Here is a 16,717-nt window from a genome sequence, read left to right on the forward strand (position 1 = left end):
TTTGTAACTGTCGCTTGGTTGTAAGCAAAAACCCACTATGGAAAGCCTAGAACTCCTCAGAGTTTTAGAAAAGGAGGAGGAAGAGAAAGACTCATTTGTATTAAGGCTAAGGGCTGAAACATAGGGAATAGAACCTGAATGTGTTTAATAAACTATGTATATGTGTGTATAGTGGGAGGAAGGGTAAATTATAGAAGCACAGTGGATTGGTCTCTGCCTCTGTCTAAAGTTTCTATTAAAAACAAAACTAAAATTATATAATGGCTGAAATTGGCTTTAAAATACTCCTGGAAAACTGGCCCTGGGTAGCTTAGTTGGTTAAACATCTGACTTGTGATTTCAGCTCAGGTCATGACCTCAGGGTCCTGGGATGAGCCCTGCATTAGACTCCATGCTCAGCAAGAAGTCTGCTTGAGATTCTCTCCCTCTGCCCCTCCTCCTCCTGCTCTTTTTCTCAAATAAATAAATAAATAAATAAATAAATAAATAAATAAAATACTGCAGAAAAGAGTTGTAGACTAAAACAAGCAAGATAAGTCAATCCTTCAAAATATTCAATTTGGGTGAATGGAATATGTGAGTGTTTATTTTATCCTATTATTCTCCTTGCATGTACTTAAAAACCACATAATTTAAAAATTCATTGTCTTTTATCCCAGGAAATATTACTATCTTTGATTTTAACCCTCTCTAAAACAATGATCCTATTACAGTACTTTTTTTCCACATTATACTATAGAAGCCATAGTCACTGTGCAGTTTCATATTTTTTCTTCTATGCTTAAATTTCCTAGTTACCTCCGATTTTTCAGTAGAGTCTTATAAACATGTAGCCTTTAATGAGGACCACAAAGATATAGCACAACAAAGTTTGACCTTTTGCATATCAATATGTCTTAGAGGCAATTGTAGCATCTTTCTAGGGAGGTCAATGATCCAGAAATTTTCAACCATAATCAGCAAAGAAGTTGCAATAGTGGTAGTCACTTTAGAAGTAGGAGAATTGAGAAGGAACATGAAAGAAGTCTGCTTTCAACTAATCTAGTTAGCCAAACATATAGCTACTTTTGTTCCCAAATATCGTAGAGAAGAATGATCTATGAGGAGTGTCTGTAATATGTCTCTTCATGTCTATTTTGAGTGATAAGGTACTGTCATTTCAAAGGAAGGACTGACTTTGATTTTGATAGTATTTTAATCCATCATTTGTATTAAAATTTTTTTCTTCATGAAGTGATGGTGCTAACATACGGCAGTATGGCAAAATGTCTTTTCATGTTTATTTTATATTGGCCTTCATAATAGCTTTAGAATTGTTCCCCCAAATTGAAATATAGGAATCATTGTCTTTTTTGTTAAATCCCCATTTTATCTATTTCCATCTCTTTGTCTCCTTTCTTTAGTCATCTGCTTCTCCAATGCCTTCATTTCCATAATCATTTTCTTTTTCTATCCCATAAAGCTTGATTATGTTGAACTATTTATTCTATCACAGATATCTTTCTTCTTCTTTTTGATCACTGTTGTCTGTGCCACTGTCTAAGACTCCTAGGGGCCTAAACATGTGCAACAGAAAGATGTATAGATATGTACAATAACTTGATCTTCCGTCTTGCAACTGTGAAGAATCATGGAGTGGAATAAGCAAATATGTTCCACTCTGTACTTCCAAAATTTTTCTAGATGCATTGGTTGATGGCAAGTGTCATTAACAAAAGTATATTTAAGAAAACAGAAGCCACACTTATTAATGTAATAGAATTTAATATAGAGAATTGGTTGAAGAGATTTGGGCAGCTCAAAAGTTGTTTTTTTTTTTTTTTAAAGGCATTCAAGGGCAGCTCAGGTGGCTCAGTGGTTTAGTGCCGCCTTCAGCCTGGGGCCTAAGCCTGGAAACTCAGGATCGAGTCCCACGTCAGGCTCTGCATGGAGCCTGCTTTTCCCTCTGCCTGTGTCTCTGCCTCTCTCTCTCTCTCTCTCTCAATCTCTCTCTCTCTCATAAATAAAATATTTAAAAATAAATAAATAAAAGGCATTCAAAGGGCACATGAACCCCAATGTTAATAGCAGCACTATCAACAATAGCAGCTACCATTATTAGGTCGGGGGAAGGGGAAGAGGTTGAAAGGATTAGAACCTAGAATCTTGGAGAAGAATTTCTGTAGAGCTCTCAGTCCTCTTAAAAAATAAATAGTGCATCTGGCCTGGTGGAGGGTCTCAGCAGATCTAGAACCCCTGGCCTGCAATAGAAGATACTGCCTGGCTGACACTTGGCACAGCAGGATCTCAGAGCCAGTGCTTTGCAAGGATGGAGCCCAGATTTCTAAGGGAAGAGCTCTATTCCGCTGGAACTTGTACTTCTGAGGAGATGTAATGAAACTGTTTTGGGAAATAGGTTAAAAAAAAAAAAAAAAAGCTAAAATCTTGAATTAAGTTCTGTTCCCAAACTGAGAAGCTATTGCTGTGGAAGCACTGCCAGAAACAGCCAGCCATCCCAGAGCACAAAATGAAAGGATGGGTTTGGAGATGAGAGAAAATAGATTGATTACAGTATGGTGAATTCCTTCTGCTACTCATCACCTGTATACCCTCTCACCATACACCAGAACACCACATAACTACAATAACAATGTTATGCTCTCACCTAAAAGTATTCAATTATCTTGTATACAATAAAGATGTTCTCATCTACTCTCTAAAAAGGGTGACACAAATCCAATTGGTCATAGCAACTACCACTGGATATCGTAATTACTCCCCATATTCTGTTCTTACCTGTATATTCCATAATCTAAAAACCATATCATAAAGTTAGCCACACAATCCTTAATAAAATAAGAAAGATAAGAATAAGAATGAGAGGCAATATACGACCCAGCAATTGCACTGCTGGGGATTTACCCCAAAGATACAGATGCAATGAAACGCCGGGACACCTGCACCCCAATGTTTATAGCAGCAATGGCCACAATATCCAAACTGTGGAAGGAGCCTCGGTGTCCATCGAATGATGAATGGATAAAGAAGATGTGGTCTATGTATACAATGGAATATTCCTCAGCCATTAGAACTGACAAATACCCACCATTTGCTTCGACGTGGATGGAACTGGAGGGTATTATACTGAGTGAAATAACTCAATCGGAGAAGGACAAAGATTATATGGTCTCATTCATTTGGGGAATATAAAAAATAGTGAAAGGGAATAAAGGAGAAAGGAGAAAAAATGAGTGGGAAATATCAGAAAGGGAGACAGAACATGAAAGACTCCTAACTCTGGGAAACGAACTAGGGGTAGTGGAAGGGGAGGTGGGTGGGGAGTGGGGGTGACTGGGTGACGGGCACTGAGGGGGGCACTTGACGGGATGAGCACTGGGTGTTATTCTATATGCTGGCAAATTGAACACCAATAAAAAATAAATTTATTTTAAAAAAAGAATTTAAAAAAAGAATAAAAAAAAAAGAATGGGAGGCAAGGTGATTAGTGTGCACACACAACATGCTAAGGAAAACAGGCACGGCTGCTATAGAACTTGCTTTGTAGTAAGTCCTGAAATGGTAAACTCTACAGGCTCTGTCTTGTTATATTTCCTGATTACTGTGGCAAAAATACTTCCAAAGGCTGATTTCAAGCTTCCAAGGTTGTGTCACTGAATATAAAGTGAGAAATGGCACACATAATCAATTCTTGAGAGTCCATCTCCACCTGCTCCAATTCACCACTGCTTTCGTAGTCCTGGAAGTTGAAACCTGGCCAGTTTGCACTCCCCATGCCCTTCAAGAAAGAGGTAGAGGGTAGTATACTGGCCAGGAGATGGATCCTAACTAAGAAATTGTGGTTGCCGTTATACAGGAGAGGAAAGAGAACTTTCTCTGGAATCTCTGGGCTTTTCCAGGGTTACTTTTCGTTGCTTCCATTCCAATCAGTAAAGATAATTGAAAATTAGAGCAAAACAAACAAATAATCAAGCAAAACAAACAAACTAGGAAAAACAGACAAATGAGGCAGGTCCACTCATGACTCAGACCCTTCAGAAACAAACATTTAGGTCACTAGCAGCTAGAGAACTTCAACCAGCTGAGATCCGACATTAAGTAAAGGGCATTGGGAATGTGTAATAGATAAAGATCATTGCCTATTAAATTTTGTGTCTCCAAAACCTAATAGAGTTTCAGATACATTTAAGTGCTCGATAAATATCTGGCAACTGAATAAAATTTATCTACCAAGTTAATTATCTAAATTGTCATTAAACCAAGTGCTCTTCTTGGAACTGAATTATCAGATTCATTAATGGCTTCAAGTTTGACATTTCGTTGTTTGTTCCCCATAAATGTGTGCCAAAGTATAACAAAAAAGTGACTAAATTAACTGCCATCATGATAAAAATCTGAGTAATCCTGATTAGATATTCCCTAGTTCCTCATTTTGCTTTTTCATTGTATTGATTTAAGGGATTCTGGAGAACTACAAACAAAACATTCACTTTTAACTGACTTTAATAGCAGGTGTGGAAAAATAACAAGCCATTAATTTGAATATTGAGCTCAAAGAAAGAGTAACATCAATCCACCTGTGATACATATCATTTACTGATTCTCAGCACCGTTCATCCTTCAAACCTCCCCCAAAGGCTACTGGGCAAGAAAGCCAAAAGCCATACTTCCCAGACTTCTTCATCACCTGGGAGGTGGAGGTGAAAAAAAGGGAATATTCTACGGCAGCTGCAAATAGGTATGTGGGCATCAGTAGGAGCAGCAGATGAAGAGTATTTTCAGCAGCCATTGGAATTTTTCTTATTACCAAATCAGTGTTCTATTCCTTTAGGATCATTAATGGGAGCTTCCAGAGGCTTCCAGGAGTACTCCTGAAAATAACCCACATGAGTACTATCAGCAGCTGAGATCATGGGTGATGATTTTCCAGTTCTACCATTATTTCTCTATTTCCTGGAAGTGCTTTTTCTGCCCTCCATACCCTAGTCATTTAGAAAATCTCCAGTTATCCATTTAAATGTCTTTTCTGTGTCACATTAATCTAGAATGACCTCTGACTGATATACCATTCTATCCTACATTTCTGTCCACATAAACCATGTGATAGAAATGGATGAAGCACAAAGAGGCACAAAAGAAGGAAGCAGAGATCAATATTTGTTGATTAATCTTTGAAATTCATGCAGATTTCTAGTACCTGCATCCTTAGAGATGGATCAGATAATCATTTGTCAGAAAATACTGAAACACAGTATTTTTTTTATTAGTCATTTCAATAAGTACTTTTAATGCTACCATATTGTAATTCTAGGAACCATCAAGTAGCAACTAATGGGTGGGCGTTCTGAACCATTATGGAATTGTTATCAAATGACATAAAATGTCACAGAATAATAGAGGCAATCATATCGATAGCTTACATTAGCACTTAAAAAATTTTCAAGGTAAAAAGCCTGTATAATTTCTTCATAAAACATTTGCTATTGAGGCATTATTCTATAATTACGTCTACCTTTCTGATTATTTTCAAGTGATATAAAATTATCAGTAAACATATGAAACACACAGGAATATTTCCTGTATGCAAGACCCTAGGCTATGCACGTACTTTGAGACCTACCAAAGAGTGTAATTTACATGCTCCCTATTTTACAGAGAACCCTAGGGTCATTCTTAATCCTTCCATTCAATAGATGAGCCTGTAGCTGTAGCTTCCAAATCCAAAATATTAACCTAAAATCTACTCCTTTTTCGTCAACCTTACAGTCACATAGGGTAGACAATCATCATCTCCCACAGACCTGCCTCCTTACTCCTGCTTCTACACTTCTCCTCCCACCCTGCCATCAACAACCCAATTCACACTCAGCACAGAGTATGGTTTTAAAACACAAATCAGATCATGACAATTACCTATGATACACTTTCAGGGCTTCGTCTTTCTTTTATGATAAAACCCAAATGCCTCTGTCCAGCATAGTCTTGCAAGACAGAACTTCTGCATAATTGCCGAGCCTTACCTGGTACATACCACATGCTTTCCCTCAGCACACTCGGCCATCCTGCCCTCCTGTCTTTACCTCCCTTCTCTGCTCTAGTGTCTGGCATTTGCTTTTCTTCCTCCCTGGTAAATTATTTCCTAGTGGTTTTTGGTGGGTTTTTGTTGTTGTTGTTTTTGTTTACTTTTTCTTTTGAAGTAATTTCAAATTTACATAAAAGTTGCTGGATAGTATTAAGAGCTTCCTTATGCCTTTTTCTGTAGATTAGAGCACTCGCTTTCATAAGCATAGTAAAGTCATTACAATCGGGAAATTACCATTGACTAAAATTGATTAAATATTACCATCTAATTCACAAACCCCATTCAAATTTCACTGATTATCCTACTAATACACTGTAAAGGACTGAGATCCAATCCAGAATGTTATGATATACTTAATGGACATGTCTCATTAGACTCTCCAAATCTGGAACAGTTCCTCAGGCTCTCCTTGTATTTCATGTCTTTGACAGGTTTAATGAATGCAGGCCAGCTACTTCGTACAATGTTTTATATTGATTTGTGTTCTCCTTAATACATTGTATTAGAAAGTACACCATGGCCAATTGTATTCCTGATGATGCTAGCTTTTACAATTTGGTTCAGATAGTGACAGATTTCTCCATTATAGAGTTCATTACTTAATGTATTTATTAATAATAACTTTAATTATTTTGTAGAAGAGTGCTTTGAGATTCTATAAATATCTCATTCCTCATTAATGTTTGTATCTATTTATGATTCTCATATGAATTATTTGTATGATTGCCAAATGCTGATGCTCCAATTCCAGCATTCCTTTCACACATAGTAGTTAGCATTCTACTTAAAGAACTTGTTGGGGATCCCTGGGTGGCTCAGTGGTTTAGCGCCTGCCTTCAGCTCAGGGTGTGATCCTGGAGTCCCAGGATCGAGTCCCACGTCGGGCTCCCTGCATGGAGCCTGCTTCTCCCTCTGCCTGTGTCTCTGCCTCTCTCTCTCTCACGAATAAATAAATAAAATCTTAAAAAAAAAAAAAAAACTTGTCTCTTCAATTTAATACATAATTTTTTTGTATATATGCAATTTGAATTTCTGTGTTACTCAAAATGTTGACAATTATTACTATTGATATTTGTTTTGACACTCAAATTCTCCACTATCTGGTCACTGGAAGCCTCTTCAAAGGGATTGCTGTATCCTTCTGACTCATCTACATCATTCTTGGAGCACCTCCTGTTCCTAGCCCAACATGTTGTCCTGAGCTCATCTTGCTTTTGCCCTGCTCAATCCTTGGAATCAGCCACTTCTTCAAGATCCTCTGGTTCATTTTAATGGAGAATAGTATTTATAAACCAGGGTCTGGGTGCTAGTTGTGCTCTTTTCAATTGGAACATCATTATTCATTGGCTGGTCAGTGGAGACTATTGGGAAATTCATGTGTATATACACACATGCACATATATGTGCACATACATATATATGTGTATATATACATATATGCATCTAAAACTATTTCTACACCTACTTCTCTACAATGTATTTTTTTAAATCCTCACTTCACACTGCTACCTACAATTCCAGCCTCCCTTTCTATGCTGGTAACTTCATTTTTAATAGCATGGAACTTTATTCCCATTATCCTGTATTTATAAGCTTATTTTCTCCTCCTCCTTATATTGTATTTACCAATCCTCCAGCAGGCTTGGCATAAGCTCAATGTCTATGAAAGGGAAATGGGGCGGGGGGGGGGGGCGACGTGGGGCGGGGAGAGAAAGAAGGAGGGAATCTCACCATGTCTTTTAACCACTTCAGTATCATTCTTAGGTCTTAACTCAAATGCCACCATCCTTTTCACACAGGGACACACTGGTCATCAGTAAAAGTATAAAAAGGTCACCTATCTAGTTTTCATAATCTCTTATTTAAAAAAAAAAATGTGCCAAATCTCTGATGCTTTATTCCAGAGAACTGGTTAAAGTCTCAGGCTCCTGGAGACCTGGTTCTAACACTTACCTGTATTGTGAACTTGGGCAACAGATTTTAATCCACAATTATAAAACGGTGATCATAGCATTAAGATGGCTAATTCATATAGACATCGTGAAAAATAAATGAGATCAGAAATATAAAATACTGCTGTGAGCTTTATGTGGCATGTAGCAAGCTCTTAGTCAAAAAATGTTAGTTTTTGTTGCTGCAATATATTTTGGGTAGTATTGTTACTAACACCAAGTTCAATTCTTCTTAATATTAGCATTAACACTCCAGATTTGTGTTCTTCAAGAATATGTAACCCCCAAATCATATCCTACACAGCTACCACTAAACTAGCTATTAAAGAAGCATTATAAATTTATAAATCTACATCAATGCTACATACCTGTCAGCACATTATACAAAATAATGTGAATAAGTTTATTTTGCTAGGCTATCTATTACAAAGAGGTACTATTTATTTTCAATGATTCATGGCATTCTACACACTAATACACACACATTAAGTAAATAAACTCTTTTTCTTATATTTTACCTTTAAAAAGTGTTTTCCAAATATTTATTAACACCCAGAATTGTTATTGGGATATCAATACATTATGTCAATTTTCTTGATGATTTGCTTTTATTTAGGAAAACAAGATTTTTAATTATTGTTTATTTGTATTTTGTTTTTAAGAATCCATTTGTTAATCTTTTTACATTTTTAAAAAGGTTTTATTTTTACATAGAATTAAATTTTTTTCTTTTAAATTTACAAGGTAAAAGAGGTACAAAATATAAAGCTTTAACCCATAAAAGGTAAGATTTTTACATAAATATACACCTTCAAAAGCACCAATTATTACTGTCAATTTACTTGGACATAATATGAATGAAAATATTTGAAAACCTATTGATATGGAAATGTGCTACTGCCCTCTTATGGAATATACTTGAATGACAGCCAGTGATTTTACTCTTTTGAAGTAGAAATAAAAAATATTTTTAAAATATGATTCAATTCATTATGCTCTATTCTATTCATTTAGTTTATTAATTTCCTGGCCACAACACATTTTAAAAACTTTATTTGTATAATTTTTCCCCCTTGAACTAATCAATGTCAAATTTCTACAAATTTCCTTTTCACAAAGTGTCCTTCGAATTTGTATCAGAATTATAGTATTATATTTAATGGAAAACTGAAGTATAATATTTCCCCATCTAATTCTGAGGGTGGCTGAAAATACTTATTTTAATGTTTAGACGCTGGCTGGTTAAGATTGCTTACTAGCCATCCAGGTGGAAAAACTAGATAAAATAAGAAAATGTTGAAAGTAATAATTATCACTGCGTACTTTTTGATATGCATTGTTCTAGATACAAAGCATTCCTAAATATATAACTCACTATCACTCATTATCATCCCTAATTTACAGGTGAGGAAAAGGAGGTAAGGAGATGTGAATTACTCAAGGTCACTTGGGTACTAAGTAGCAGAGCTGGCATTTAAACCCTGGCACACTTGTTCCCTGTGTTGAACTCCAAAACTCTACTGGTTCTCTATGATTGAGATAAGTTATATAAAGATCTGATACATTTATCAATGATCCCTGAAAAGAACCCAGAGATTGTCAGCTCATCTCTGTTTAGATCATTTTAATGAGTTTGAACAAATTGAATGGGTCAACTAGTTGATCCTATTTAATAAGAGTGTGGGCATTCAGATATATGTTTATTCTCCTCTAATGCTTCTTCCTCTTTCAATGTCTACTTCTCTCCTATTCCTCTTTCCTTTAAAAAGAAAAAAAAAATGTGCCTGTTGAGTCTGTGCCAAACACTATGTGACTCCAGGAAATATAATTTTGAATAAAACAAACATCTAACCTTGGGGAATTTAGAAGCTAATGTGGGAAACAGAATATTTGAATATAATGTCATGAGCGCTGTTCCAAGGGTAAGCAGAGTACATAAACAGGGCAAACAAATCCACAAAGGAAAATGTTTTCTAAACTGAGAACTGAAAGATATGTAGATTCTAGCCAAAGACAAAGGGAGGAATGGGGAGGAATGGAGAGCAATCTGGACACATACAACAATATGTGCAAAGGAATGGGCTAGAAGGAATTTAGAACATTCAAAGAAGCATAAATATAGTGATCGTATATGAGTGGGGTGTGGAACGTGCTAGGAAAAAGATGAGCCGGTGGTAAGAAAGAAACTTATGAAAAATCAGATCTACCATCTGAAGCAGTTTGTAATTTATCCTAAAAGAAATATAGGGCCTTAGAAGGATTTTTGAGAGAGTGATCAGACCAGAAATACACAGTTAACTGTTTCAGTTTTCTGAATTTTCCTCCAGAAATATGAAGGAAAACAGTAAAATCTATATTCTATTATTACTCATAACAGTGTTAGATTTATATTTCACCAGGGAAGCTGAACATAAATGAACACAGCTCAACCTTCTCTGTGGTGGGTTAAATTGCGTCTCCCAAAAATATATGTTGAAGTACTAACCCCTGGCGCCTATAAATGTGACCTTATTTAGAAATAAGGTTTTCAAAGATCAAATCAAATTAAGAGGAGGTCTTCCTGAATCAGGGTGGGCCCTAATCCAATAGGACTGGTGTTCTTATAGGAAGAGAAGATACAGAGACGTATTAAGGGGGAACACCATGTGATGGAGAAGACAGATATTACAGTGATGCATCTTTGTCCAGGAGCACCCAGCATTGCCCAACACCACCAGAACCAAGGAAAAGGCATGGGACAGACTCTTCTCTAGAACCTTCAGAGTTGGAGCTTCCAGATCTGTGAGAGAATGCATTTCTGTTACTCTAAGCCACCTCGTCTGTGGTACTTTGTTTTGGCAGCTCTGGAAAATGAATATATTCTCCCTCCTACTTCTTCCTTCATGCAGCCTTCATACCAGGAGCCCAACAGAGCACTACAGAATTCACCAAGTGATAGGCAGCTGCCTTGGGAGAGAAAGCCATCATTATATTTTGCAAGCCATTTTCACAGAGTATTTTCCCCTCCCTGAATTTTCTATATGGCTATTTAGGGAAATGCAATTATCCAAGCACTTGTAAGGTTTCATAAGTCTAGTGTCTTCTTAGCTTGCCAAGATAATAGTGTTTGAAGAAATATTCCCTGGCCAGATGATTCTCAAGAGTTTAGCTGGACACAGATGAGATATTGTGCATGAGTGTGGTGATAAACTGGCAGGCTGTGTGAAGAATCTGGCCCCCAGACACGTGGTATTTCATTATCACATCTGAATCCTTGTTTGTCTGCTTTTTAACTACCATTTTGAATCAATTTAGACATGTAGTCCAGTCCCTAACATTCCCTCTTGCTCTCTAGATTATAAAATTTGTTTAACTTGAAGTATCTGAGTCTGTCACCTCCACCATCCATCTTGCTCTCCATACGTGTATCTGTCATCTGGCTGTATTTATGCTGAAAGAAGGCAGGGAGGGTTGGCACTGATCTGGTTTTAAGCCAACAGAAAAAAACCATTGCTACTCCTGTTTGAAGGGGATTTTGGTATCCCCACTCACAAAATGTTGATCCCTCACACATCATTTTTCCCTTTGATACTTAGCTCCCAATTTTTTAGATTCTGACTCAATTTTTAGGCCACATCTTCCATCTCCAGCTCTGCATTCATTGGTTGGATCTTATAATTTACCCTGTATCTCCAATGTGGCTGCATTTACACATGGCATAGGCTTGGGAAATGTATTTGGAGTGGAACAGAAGTATGTAATGCGTTGGCCATGTCTAAACAAACAGGCTTAATTTGCCTTGGCATCTCAAGACTAGTATTACACACAGGAAAAATAGGGAAATACTTAATATATGGCTTGATTTTTAGGGATTCTCAAAAGCCTCAAGTTCGTAAGGATCATCTTCAGCCTTTGAAGAATGCCTGAATATAATGATTGCTTCATCTGGGCCAGCAACTGTGCTGCACATTGCATCTCATTATCGTCTTTAATTTTCATAACTACATGTGGTAGATACTATTATCAATCCCACTTTAAAGATAAGGGAACCTAAGTGCAGATTGGCTTGATGAGTTGTGGAGTTATGTAGTAATAAGTAGTAGAACTGGTGATAAGAAAAAAAATAAATCTGACTCCAGGACCAAAGTGTTCTCTCTTATTATGTATATAATTTGCATATAGCCTCTTGTAAACTTGGAATTCATTTTTTAACAAAATGTTACTCAACCTAAAAACAGAAAAAAAAAAAAAGGGAAGCTCCTTTAGTTGGATAGAAGGGGGTGGCAGTGGAGTTGAAAAGAAGTCCTATCTACTGCCTCCCAGACACTGTGGATTAAAGGTGTGAACTGATTGAAGACTGTCCTTGCAGGACATTTGGGTGGCTCAGTGGCTAAGCATCTGCCTTCAGCTCAGGGAACGATCCTGGGAGTTCCAGGATCCAGTCCCACATCAGGCTCAAGCCTGCTTTTCCCTCTGCCTATGTCTCTGCCTCTCTGTGTGTTTCTCGTGAATAAATAAGTAAAATCTTAAAATGCTAAATAAGACTGTACTTGCTGGTAAGGGCACCTGAGTGGCTCAGTCAGCTAAGCACCGAATTCTTGGTCTCAGCTCAGGTCTTGATCTTAGGATCATGAGTTTAGCCCCACGTTGCGCTCTGAGCTGGGCATGGAGACTACTTAAAAAAAAAAAAAAATACTGTATTTGCTAACAAACGATAGCTGCTCCTGGGAGTGGAGCTGAAGCCTAAAACTTACTAAATAAATAAATAAATAAATAAATAAATAAATAAATAAATAAATAAATAAATCTAAAACTTTTCTAATTATTTATTCCCTGACTGATGGGTAAGTGTTAAGGAAAAGAGGATAGAAGAGAGCAGGAAGGACAGTAGAGCTGCAAACTTGACAAGTAGGAGGAAAGACCTGAGGAAAACCTGGTTGGCTTTAAGGCTCAGTGAAAACAGTACAGATTGTCCCTGGCTTAATGATGGTTTGACTTATGTGGGTTCAAATTATGATGGTTTGACTTTATGATGATGCAAAAGCCGTATGCATTCAGTAGAAACCGTACTTCTACTTTTGAGCTTTTTCCAGGCTAGTGATGTATGACATCATGTTGTCCCTGCGATGCTAGGCAGTGGGCAGCCACATGATCATGGGGGTAAACAACCACCCACAACCACTCTGTACGCCTACAGCCATGCTGTTTTTCACTTTCAGTGTTCAGTAAACTACACAAGACATTCAATACTTTATTATAAAGTAGACTGTGTTAGATGATTTTGCCCAACTGTAGGCTAATGTAAGTGTTCTGAGCAGTGTCAGTAGGGCTGGGCCTGCCTATGATGTTGAGGGGGTTAGATACATTTTTGACATGACATTTTCAACTCACAACCAGTTTATTAGGATGTAGCCCTTTTGTAAGTCAATGAATACCTGTAAATACCCCGCTTAAGTGGTGTTCATAAAGGGATGCAATAGGTAAGTCCTCTATACCTAGTTGCCCAGGCCTCCATATCAGAGCTCTTACCTGGAATGTTAGCCCTTCTCTCTTTCAACATTTTGAACTCTAATTTTCAGTAGCTGAGTCTCTAGACTTTCCAATCCACATTACCTAAGAAATGTTGTGCTTCATAAAACATGAGTGACATGTGGGAGCTGCTTCCAGAATTTCCATAGGCCATGCTAGTCAATAACCCTGCTTGCAATTAGTTGCCATGCAAGGTTTTAAGACGGGGCTGCTGTTGGGGCTACATTCTAATGCGACAGCTCCCAGTATTTCCTTTGTGTGGAACCAGCTGGACAAATCTGAAACCTGGACAGCACAAGGCTCCAAGTCAGCCTTGAAAGTTAATCAATAAAAGCAGACACGGCTGCCATGCCTGGCTGATCAGTGGCGAGCGTCACCGCCTGGGAAGAGCAAGGGAAGTCCTACAGCCTGTTCATTCATCTAGGGCACACCAGGAAGCTCTTCTGCTGGAAATATCTCCCTGCTTTCTCTGAACAGACCAGAGCGGCTGATTCTCTTTCTTTAATGATATCACATAGGCGATACTTTTTTTTCCCCCCTATTAAAAGACAAAGACTCATTCACAGATCAATTACTTTCCTCTCTGATGACTGAGACAGTGATGTAAAGACAGAGATTCAGAACTCTTTTCAGACTGTTGTCAAATAATTATCAGCATTGTTTTTATTCAGAAACGGGACTGTTTCGTGCCAAAAATATTTTCTCCCCATTACAAGAACTTCCTTTATGCCCTTGACATTCCCTGAAATTATTTGATCATAATGAAGAAACGCTTGTGCCTTAATCATACACAGGCATTCAATTCCCCTGAGACTAACTACTTGTGAAATTCCAGGTACTTTTTCATTTAATAGTGGCAAAATCTCTGAACTAGCGATTGTCAGCACTATCTGCATTAGAAAGTTTACTTTTGTGATAAGAATACAAAAAAAAAAAATGTGATGCTTCTGTCTCTCCCATTCTAAAGGCGTTTTTGCTTACTCTGCCTAAAAATAGAGAATCAGTTTTAAAAAGCCTTATTTGGAACAGTTAGAAATGCAAAAACCTAAAAACTGAAAAATTCAAGTTTAGGATATAGACTACTGTGTTTTCTAAAACAATACAGAAGGTAAATTAACCATAAAGTGATGGCAAAAGGGGTGTGCTCTTTTCCTATTGTAATTTATCTGTAAAAATTCAAGAGGAAGGCAGCTTAATCTGCTTGTTTGGATTGGGATTCGTTTGAATATAAATATTTTATCAAGAAGTGGGAAAAAAATTGAACACCAATAAAAAATAAATTTATTATTAAAAAAATAAAAATAAAAAAAAAGAAGTGGGAAAAAATTAAGAGTGAGTTTTGGATGAGAAAATGCCCTCTATTTTTAATGATTATGAGTTACAAGTTAAATAGTAAAAACATAAAATAGATCATAAATTCCACATCATGATAAAGTGCATTATGTAAATAATTAGACTTAATTCTATTGAATCTAAGTCTTAGAATTCAGTTTATCAGTGACCTCACTTGGCTAAGGAAATAGGGATTAGAGGTTCTTATTTGAAATGACTGGTTGGTTAGTTTGGTCGTCTGCATCGATATTGCATTACTTCATACAGCAACCCAGAAAAAAAGGTTTGAGATGATTCACCCTCATATGATTATTTATAAAACGCTGAACTGAATGGTTGGTTGTACCAAAAAATTGTATTTAAAAACTATATAAGGAAAAAGTAAAAAAATAAAAACTATATAATGAATAAACTTCGATTTGATTAGTTAAGCAGAGAGACAGGGGGCCATCCAGATCCCCTCTTGCTCGGACAGGGTGTCTTCTTTGTTCAATTGTGCCAGATATTGACTTAACTGACCCCAAGTGTTTTCAGATTGATCCTTTTAATATTTATTCAAATTAAAGTAAAACTTTAAAATGAAGAGGGAAAAAAGCATAATCCTGACAAAACAGAGATGCTGTTTTTCTAGGGAAAATGAATATAGGCCAGGCACCTGCATGCATGAATTCTGTTGACCTGGTCAATAATGTGGGTGAACGCCAGTGATAAGCAGATCAAATGAATGCCACATTGCTACCATGTTAAGCTTTACTCAATCTTTTCAAATTGGCGTACATTAAAGTACTGTGTTCTGCTTTTTTGCTTTGTATAAGCATCCCTTTAAAGAACAGTAAAATGACATATTTTTGCAACTATTTAATGGCTTTTTCTCAAGAAAATTGTATTCTCAGACACATAAATGCCACTCTCTTCTAAAATTGTGATCTTCCTTCCTATACAACATATGAATATATTCTGAAGAGGCAAATGGGGAGAAAGAATAGCAGCTGGATACCACTATTAATCTACAGGGTTCTTTGTATTTACATGGCACCACACGCAGCATTGCATGGGTACCACAGGGCTTGTTTTTTGCTATTCGTATAAATCAGGTGTTTTTGGAAGTACGTGGGTGGCTCAGTCAGTTAAGCATCTGCTTTTGGCTCAGGTCATAATTCCAGGGTCCTGGGATAGAGTCCCACATGGGACTCCCTACTCAGCAGAAAGTCTGCTTCTCCTTCTGCCTCTACATACACCCCATCTCTGCCCCACTTGTGCTTGTTCCCTCTCCCTCTCGCTCTTTCAAAAAAATATTTTTTTTAAATCAAGTCGGTTTTTTTTGTTGTTGTTGTTGTTATTGATGGTCATGGTGGTGGTCTCTGTGTGTATTCTGAGGATGATTTTGAGAATGACAGGTGTGTTAAAGCAATAGCAGAATCCAAAGGTCATTGAATTCAGGACAAGATATCGTCCCAGCCTTTTTTTCTCTTCTTACCTTTGCATGATAGGCATTCTCTAGGCAGTGTTTTAGATGCGAACATATGGCCAAATAAGGAGACAATAAGCCAATTTTAAAGTCAGTCATTTGAGGCAAAACAACATATGAAACACTTTATTTCAGTGTTAGTTATGAAAGTAAAATATGCTATGCTCAGTAATGACTAGCTTATGGAAAGTGTTATCTTTAATATTTCCAATAGTTTTCTAGAGTTTTATGTGTTTTCCATCAAAACTTTACGGCTCAAGAGATTTACAACTAACATTTATGGGAAAATCCATATAATTGGTATTGATTTAATTCATATACAATGAACATAGATATGGATCTTTGGGGGGAGTGTTCAGGCAACAGTGACCAGAATAA

Source organism: Canis lupus, chromosome 15 (genome assembly GCF_011100685.1).
Source record: "Canis lupus familiaris isolate Mischka breed German Shepherd chromosome 15, alternate assembly UU_Cfam_GSD_1.0, whole genome shotgun sequence".
In the NCBI taxonomy this organism is placed as follows: Eukaryota; Metazoa; Chordata; class Mammalia; order Carnivora; family Canidae; genus Canis; species Canis lupus.